Source organism: Squalius cephalus, assembly GCF_949319135.1.
Source record: "Squalius cephalus genome assembly, chromosome: 1".
NCBI lineage: Eukaryota > Metazoa > Chordata > Actinopteri > Cypriniformes > Leuciscidae > Squalius > Squalius cephalus.
The window spans coordinates 20253149-20261249 of NC_137122.1; the positions used below are offsets into that span (position 1 = coordinate 20253149).

Below are 8101 nucleotides of genomic sequence, written 5' to 3' on the forward strand. Positions count from 1 at the left end.
ACAGATTGATTAATTGATTGATTGATTGAACACTTAATAAATCCTCAGGCAATGGCAACATCTCGAGGGCGGATCAAATTAATTCCAGGTGGTGGTTGTTAAATGAACGAGATTCATTCCCCAAGTGTTTAAAGACTAATTTAGGTGAAAATCAAGTTTGTAATGTTGTTTATCTATCATGCGGTGTTTTTAAATATGCTTCTAGATATGGTCATGTGTAAATTAATCTGTGAACAGTATTGCTAAGCATTTTCTCCTTAAAACTTAAGTGTAAAAAAAAAAAAAAAAGACAAAAAAAAAAGACAATCTCAATTCAGTAGGCCTACTTTTACGAGATCTTCGGTTTCTGAGATTTTATTGGTTCCATTGGTGGTTTATTCATGAATATTCGTGAGTTTCTCAGACAACTGCTAGAGCAGGGGCATAGCTAGGACCCCTTTCACTGGGGCATGTTGGTTGAACATGATGATTAGACAGTGTTTTGTTATTGCCTTTGCCGAATAGGCTATTGCAAAATAAAGGTTTAACTGTTTTTGCAGTTTGCCTATTCTTTTTTCTACTCTCTAAAGTTTCATTATTATTTAAGTAATTTTTTTCTAGGAAAAACTATAGGCCCACTCACTTTTTCACTGGCCCACCCAAAATACAATTTCTGCCTATGCCACTTCACTTTGCATGAATAATCGTCCTGACAGTCTGCGTTAAACTTATAGACTTTACTGAATGAGCGCCAGCGTGCATGAATGCTCCTCAAACAGACAGAGAAAGACGATTAATACTCAGCGCCAAAATATAAATTTTGCTGAAATATCTGTTGTTGGATGTCAAATGTAGGTTTAAAAGTCAAAAAGTGTTTTATGAAAGTGGCAACTGTAAAGAGATGTGTGTAATTTAATATAAATGCAAGATATTTCTTGCATTTACAGGATAAAGAAATGACATTAACAGGTTACTGTGTTTTGTAACCTTTTGTTAGCTGTCCATATGTCAAGGCATTGCAGAGATAAAGCTTAAATAGTAATTATGCATCATACTTCAACTTTGCTGCTGTGGTATATGAAAACGGTTTATTCTATCAATACAAAATCCATAATTTTTTGTCGTCACGGTCAGGAGATGATACGATTCGATTTCGGTGAAAATCGGACAAACCGTCTAGGAGTTTGAAGAGTAGGTTTTGGATAAAAATCAAGATGGCGGACATGGAGTTCGGCCAAATAAGGTCAACTTGGTATCTGGGTCATTCTCTAATTTAGGGTACATTTCATGTCAGCAAAAAAGCACAAAAGCACTGTCCTTTCTCAGTGGAACATTAAGTGTCTCAATATAGTATATTAATTCAGTGTTACATATCTGTTATCTGCAGAGCTTAAATATTAACTGTTTTTACATTTTTTTCAATTAAAATCATGTTTTTACTTCAGAGTTTGTCAACTATGTTACGGACAAACAGGGTGTTATACAAACCATTCAATTCAGTCTTGCACTTGAAATTAAATGCAATTTAGAAGGCTCTTGAGTCTATTTCTGCCACACATACAATTGTTATTTAAAAGGATTTTCATAATCAACCTTTTTTTAAAGATGAACATGCAATGCGTTTATAACTGTCCTTATGGACCAGGATGTTTTTCATCATAAATCTCCATTAAAGTTATTTTTGATCATTAAAAAAGATGTTATAGTAAACTCGAACCTATGCAAATAAGTAGAATGCTTAAAAATGTCAGAAACATCAATATTGGCTATTTTAACTTTAAAAATCTAAGTGTAACCTAGGTGACAATGAAAATCACACGGTTGACACTAGTAACCTAGTTGACTGGACATATTGTTAACCATGGACAACATTTTATTCATGAGACAGAATTTAATTAGCAAAGTTGCTTTCGGTGAAAACCTCTTTTATTTTAAATGTAGAATTATTAAACAGTACAGAAATGCACATAATTCCACAGAGAATACATTGAAATGCACACTAACAACAAACAAACAAAACTTTCAATTCACAAAGACATGTGATGTAAAATCATCCTTTATGCATTCAAAAATCTGAAATGATCAAACACTACACACATAAATTCATGGGAAATTGAATATAGAGTGATCAGGAAATAGCTAGAGGTCAGAGGAGAATGGGCCGACTGATTCAAGCTGATAGAAGAGCAACTTTGACTGAAATAACCACTCGTTACAACCGAGGTATGCAGCAAAGCATTTGTGAAGCCACAACACGCACAACCTTGAGGCGGATGGGCTACAACAGCAGAAGACTCCACCGGGTACCACTCATCTCTACTACAAATAGGAAAAAGAGGCTACAATTTGCACGAGCTCACCAAAATTGGACAGTTGAAGACTGGAAAAATGTTGCCTGGTCTGATGAGTCTCGATTTCTGTTGAGACATTCAGATGGTAGAGTCAGAATTTGGCGTAAACAGAAAGAGAACATGGATCCATCATGCCTTGTTACCACTGTGCAGGCTGGTGGTGGTGGTGTAATGGTGTGGGGGATGTTTTCTTGGTACACTTTAGGCCCCTTAGTGCCAATTGGGCATCGTTTAAATGCCACGGCCTACCTGAGCATTGTTTCTGACCATGTCCATCCCTTTATGACCACCATGTACCCATCCTCTGATGGCTACTTCCAGTAGGATAATGCACTATGTCACAAAGCTCGAATCATTTCAAATTGGTTTCTTGAACATGACAATGAGTTCACTGTACTAAAATGGCCCCCACAGTCACCAGATCTCAACCCAATAGAGCATCTTTGGGATGTGGTGGAACGGGAGCTTCGTGCCCTGGATGTGCATCCCACAAATCTCCATCAACTGCAAGACGCTATCCAATCAATATGGGCCAACATTTCTAAAGAATGCTTTCAGCACCTTGTTGAATCAATGCCACGTAGAATTAAGGCAGTTCTGAAGGCAAAAGGGGGTCAAACACAGTATTAGTATGGTGTTCCTAATAATCCTTTAATATATATATATATATATATATATATATATATATATATATATATATATATATATATGTGTGTGTGTGTGTTCAGTCCATATAAATAACATAGAAACAATTAATGATCATGATATGCCATAGAGCACTGATGTAACTTAGTTGAAAGATAGTTGACCGTAACTTAGTTGACCATAACTTAGTTGACAATTTCCATATTTTTTCCCCATAATAGAAATGGTGGACCTAGCCTAGCTAACCACATGTCATTTTTTTGAGCAGGTTAATGTAAGAATTCAACACAAAATTTCATTATAATAAATAAAAAAAATTTAGCCATGACGATGTACATAACATAGTTGATGGTTAATAATACGGCCATTGACAATATGCTTTTCTACATCAAATATTGAAAAAACTGAGAGGAGACTCACCATGGTGTGTTTGAAATGGCCTCCACAGAGAAAAATGATATGACATGGTGCTGGTCACATGGTCTTGGGACAAACCATTTTTGAGTTGCTGGGGGAGGTTTTGTTCGTAACATAGTTGACCAACATTTTGTGGACACGAATAAATTAATATATTTTAAGTATTTAAATAAATAACTTATATTTTAAACTATTATTTTCCTTTAATATTAAGACTTTTGTAAAAGATTGTAAAAAGAATTGATTTATTTTAATGATTTTAATGGATGTTTTTGGACCCTCAACTTTCTCACATTGAAATCGGACATGGACAAAACTGTACATTTAGGGCCATAATGACACATTTTAAGCAAAATGAGGAATATATTGCACATATTGTCTGTGTGATGTTATTTCATGAAGCAAGTTTACACATAAAATGCAATTTGTTTGAAGAAATTTGACTGTATAAGTATATTTAACATCAGTGGACATGCAGTGTACCCTAAATTATAGAATCACCCATCTATGTTTTCGGCCTGACCCAAGAGATCTATTAAGACCAGTTTCATTGCAATAGGCTAATTTATTTAAAATTTATTAGCATTTTTTGGAAATTTAATTATAACTTTTGCCCAATAATGTCGCTGTCTCAAAATCTTTTGAGTACCTTCAGGGCAGGGCTCATGGCACATACTGAGTTTCGTGATGTTACACCGATGCATTTGTTAAGTATGGCATTTTATATCACAGTACTGTATTGAAGTCAATGGCAATTTCATGTTTTGTTCTATTATAGAGCCAACAAGAGGCACAATCCCACCATTTTGTATGTATCCTCAGAACAAACCCATACATGAGTCAAATATGTCAAATTTGGTGAAAATATTACATTTCGTTTTGGAGTTATAGAGATTTATATGTATAAACGCATAAATTTTTTTTTGCCACACCGGACTATGTTTGCATTTTTTTTGCCACACCGGACTATGTTTGCATTTTTTTTGCCACTTACTATTAATATTTTGTCATTTGGGCATTAACCTGTAACCAATGACCTATGTTTTCAAACTTCCTATGGTGGTTGTTAAGGTTTCATTTCTCTCCGTCATGTCTATGTGCAATATGTTTTTGTCATCCATCCATTAAAGAAAATCCAGATAAAACTTCTTAGTATTATTTATTTTGTTCGTTTACATCTCAACGCGCTGGTATAACATCAGCGCCCGAGGGAGCAGCAACACGTACTAAGTACTCAGTACTGAGTTTTACATTCAACAACTTGAGTCAAAATAAAAGTCCCGTTTGTTCACACATGCGCACAATGAACTCTTGCACATTTTTGGCATATGATACAATACAACAGTTGGTATAATCTAAACAATAAATAAAATAACAGCAAGCTACATAACAAAATATAAATTATATGTTTAATGAGAACATATAACTCAACACCCCCACTTGTTCTCATCATCTTAAGCCATGCACAATGTCATCACAAATATTTAGTTCCCAAACAGAAAACCTTTGAACTTTAGAATTTTAATTTTTGAAACAGATTTTGTCAAAATGTCTGCTACCATGTCTTCTGTTGGGCAGTACACAATATGTATTCTTCCCTTACTGACAGCATCACGGATAAAGTGATATTTCACATCAATGTGTTTAGTTCTAGATCTATTCACTGGATTTTTACTCAGTGCAATGGCCCCCTGATTATCACCATACATCGTGGTGCAAGTGTAAACACTACTGTCCATGCCATTTAGCAGTTGAGTTAGGTACATGCTTTCCTGAGTAGTGTTTGCTAGACCAATGTATTCGGCTTCGCAGGTCGACAGTGCCACTGTCGGCTGTTTCTTAGACTTCCATGAGATAGCAGGGCCTTGTTCTGTCAGGCTGAAACAGTATCCTGAAATGCTACGCCTATCTTCTACAGAAGATGCCCAATCAGAATCACTGAATGCTATTAGACTTAAAGTCTTGTCTGTTTTCTTGAAACACAGCTCGTAGTCAGCTGTACCTTTTAGGTATCTCAGGACATGTTTAGCAGCTACTAAGTCATGTGTTTTAGGCTTTGCAAGGGTTTGTGACAGTTTACTGACTATCCAGCTAATGTCTGGTCTAGTACAGGTCATTGCATAGATCAAGCTTCCAACAAGTTCACGGTATTCTTTGGGGTTCTCAATCTCGTTGTTGTTTTCTTCCTCATTCCTATTACACTCCACTTTTAACTCACTTGGGGTAGCTTTTGGTTTACAGTTTGACATTCCAAACCTTTCAAGCATTTTGAGAATGTACCTTTTCTGATTCATTTTAATTTCTCCCTCTTTTTGCTCAAACTGAATCCCCAAAAAATAAGATATTTTCCCTAGATCCTTCATGTTAAATTTGGACTTCATTATTTCTTTAAAACTGTTGAGCTGATCCTCACTGCTTGCTGCAATTATCAAATCATCTACCCAGATGATCACTATGATTGTCTCATTTTCAATCTGCTTTCTATACACACAGTGATCAGACTGATTTCTCTCAAAGTTGTTTTGTTCCAAATGATCATTTAAAAGTTCGTACCAGTTTCTTCCAGACTGTTTTAGACCATACAGAGATTTTTTCAACTTGCATACTAACTTGTCTCCTATGTCAGATGTCTCTTCAAAACCCTCTGGTTGATCTAAGTATATGTCTTCCTCTATTGGAGCATGTAAGTATGCAGTTTTGACGTCCATCTGATGAACTAAGAAATTGTTCTGAGCAGCTATCTGCATTAATGCCCGTACTGAGGTGAGATTTGCTGTAGGAGCAAATGTCTCATGGTAGTCTATGCCTTCAGTTTGGTTGTATCCTTTTGCAACATACCTAGCCTTGAAGATTTTTCCTGTTTCTGCATTTTCTTTAAGGGCATATACCCATCTTCCCCCCACTGTCTTTCTGCCCTCTGGTAGAGTTGTCAATTCAAATGTGTCATTTTCTTTAAGTGAGTCCATCTCTTCCTTCATAGCATGTTCCCATCCGGGAGCCTCAGGTGACATAAGGGCCTCTCTATAGGTTTGGGGGACCCCACACACTGCCCTGTAACAATAATCAACACTCACATTGGTTACGTCATCTTTGGAGTATGTCAGATAATCTTGTAAATACTTTGGGGCTCTCTTTTCTCTTTTTGAGTGGTAATGTTTTTGACTAGCCGTGGCTGTTGGACCTGTACTGTTTTTGTTGTCTTCTGTGTCTACTTTTTCTATAGTTCCATCATGTTCTGACACCTCTGTATTGTCTGTATCAATACTCTCCATGTCTCCATTTAGGACCCTGTTCTCTGTGCTTTCCTCACTTTGTGGGGCATCACCACTGTTCTTACTATCCTGTGTCCTGTCTCTGTATTGTATTTCTAAGAAATCTTCATCGGTTTGTGTCTGCTGTTCAGCACTGCTCTTCCTAATGAATTTCACCAATCTATGTTTTGACACCTTTTCTGTCTGTGGATTGTATATCAGATAAGCTGGGCTATTTTTACTATACCCCACAAATATTCCCTTCTCACATCTAGGATCCAGTTTCTTATGATTGTGTTTGTACGCATAGCATTCTGATCCAAAAACCCACATTTTAGAAAGGTCTGGCTTTCTTCCTGTCAACATGAAGTATGGAGTATTCTTAATTCTGTCATTATAGCATCTGTTTCGGATGTGAGTTGCAGTTTGGACAGCATAAGGCCACAGAACCTTTGGTAATCCCTTCTCTATTAGCAGACACCTTCCCATTTCAAAGATGGTTCGCCATTGTCTCTCAGCTGTACCATTTTGATGAGGGGAGTACGGGGATGATGTATCATGTCTTATACCATTTTCTCGTAAAAGTGACTGAAATGCATTGCTTGTGTATTCTGTGCCATTGTCTGATCTTATGCATTTGACTCTACCGTATGGTGCACTGTCTGCAAGGAACTTCTCTGTCGCTAGAGTAGTGTCACTCTTGTTCTTAAGGAAGTAAACAGATACTGCCCCTGAAAAATCATCTGTGAATGAAATTGCATACTTATATCCATCTTGAGAAGTTGGTTCAATGGGACCTGCTAAGTCAGTATGTACCAAGTCTAGGGCCTCACCAGCTTTTGTGTCAGTTTTCCTATTTCTGCTGTTGATGAACTTTCCCTCAGTACAAACATTACAGTCTAATTTGGTATTACCCGTGATTTTCATACCCTCAACCACTTCAGGTAATTTCAACACATCACTAACATTACAATGTCCCATGATCTCATGCCATGTTTTAACATCACAAGTTAGACTGACTTTGTCCCTGGACATCATATCTGTAACTGATGCATCAACACATTGTTTGTTGTTATTTACCGTTTTCAGATAGTACAGTCTCTCGTGCTCTTCTATGCGGAACACAGCTCCATCCTTGCTTATCAGTTCATTCTGTCCTTCCTGGAAGATCACCTTGGCCCCGTCTGTTGTAGCAGCTTGAACGGAGATGATGCTCTGTGGGTATGATGGTATGAACAAGGCCTTCTTTAGAGTGATCCTGACGCATTTCCCTTCCACGTCCAGCAGTAACACCTCTGCGTCGCCCCGCTTTAATGCCACGTTGTTCATCCTGGCTCCATCCGCCAGCTCCATGTAGTGTGACTTTGGGTCGAAACTCTCGTCAAATTTTGTGAAATTGTTCTTGTCTGTTAAGATGTGGGATGTTGCTCCACAGTCTACCATTAGTCCATTTTTCGT

General features: G+C 37.1%; 1 protein-coding gene across 2 annotated transcripts in view; it reads right to left on the bottom strand.

Annotated features, from left to right (window-relative positions):
• LOC307164176 (pregnancy zone protein-like) overlaps positions 1-8101 on the bottom strand; it is an 88881-nt gene that overhangs the window by 14680 nt on the left and 66100 nt on the right. The window lies entirely within an intron of this gene.